Source organism: Amphimedon queenslandica, unplaced genomic scaffold (genome assembly GCF_000090795.2).
Source record: "Amphimedon queenslandica unplaced genomic scaffold, v1.1 AMPQUscaffold_13339, whole genome shotgun sequence".
Lineage (NCBI taxonomy): Eukaryota > Metazoa > Porifera > Demospongiae > Haplosclerida > Niphatidae > Amphimedon > Amphimedon queenslandica.
The window spans coordinates 1-1,336 of record NW_003546425.1 but is presented as its reverse complement, the minus strand read 5'-3'; positions in this window follow the sequence as shown (position 1 = coordinate 1,336).

Below are 1,336 nucleotides of genomic sequence, written 5' to 3'. Positions count from 1 at the left end.
AGTCCTAAACTTTCTATATGGAACGGTAGGTATATCATAAGTAAGCGTCCTCTTGGATTTCCATAAATATCCTTCGAAGTCCTGGCAGCACAGCCTCACTAATGGAGGAGATGGGAAATCAACCAGGTATTGGGCCGGTAACCAATAGCAACATCAACTAGCCTACGCCCCCGTTTCCAATCCCTTTCATTTACTCTATTATCTATGAATGCATGATGCATGATGATTCATATCCTCAATTAAAACCACGAATAATTACAGTGTATCGTGAAAACCAAGAATAATGAACTTATCCATAAGAAATTAAAGTTCTGGCTTATGAAAATGGTAAATGCTGTTTGTTAGATTTAACTTACTCATACTTATGTAACACAAGTTACGCTTTTCTATTATATCTAGCTTGCAATGACTTTTGCAATTTTTTCATAAGAGTTAAAATTAGTTAAGGATTCCTTAAAACTTAAACAATAAAATGCACTCTGTATAATGGATTAATTTTATTATTGGTCACTTTAGATCTATTAGCACAGGTGGACTTCAGAGCTGAGATCAGTTACAAAACCTCAATTACAAATACACATTTAATTACAATCCTCTTATAAAAATAGACTGAATTAGAATTACCATAATATGTAATCTAACCTCTCATGTGGACATGATAAGTGACAGGTGCATGGATGATCAACATTAAAAGAGTTAAGAAAATATTCCATGAAAACTTTTTAACTTTCATATAGTTTTTTAGTGGGAGAAAGACTTAGATCAAAAGATAGCGACTCATTCCAAAGTAAAAAAATTAAAAAATTGCAAAAGACATTGCAACATAGATATAATAGAAAAGTGTAACTTGTGTTACATAAGTATGAGTAAGCTAATCTAACAAACAGTATTTACTTTTAGTATTTTTCATAAACCAGAACTCTTAATTTTTATGGATATTCAGCCTGACATTACTCATAATATGAATGAAAATTTTTTAAAAGTCAGCAATAATTATGACAAATTGAAACTATCCTAATTACACTGTTGTCACTGACAGCAATCCATGTTAGTAGTAGCATTATAATGGTATGATGCAACATTGTCGTAGGGGACTTTTATTTCAATTAAAATGATTATATTAATTCAATAAAAACAAATTAGCCAATTCAGCAATGCACTCAAACAGCTCTTGTAGCTAATTGTTTATATTTTAGCAGCAAGTTTTCCCATAAAATAGACTACTGGAAGGCACGCATATAATATCACCAGTGTAGATGGAAAACCAAATATGAAGTAACCAAGAAATGAAATACGATACTCGGCTGAGCTTCGTGCTTTTTCTGCAACAATGAGA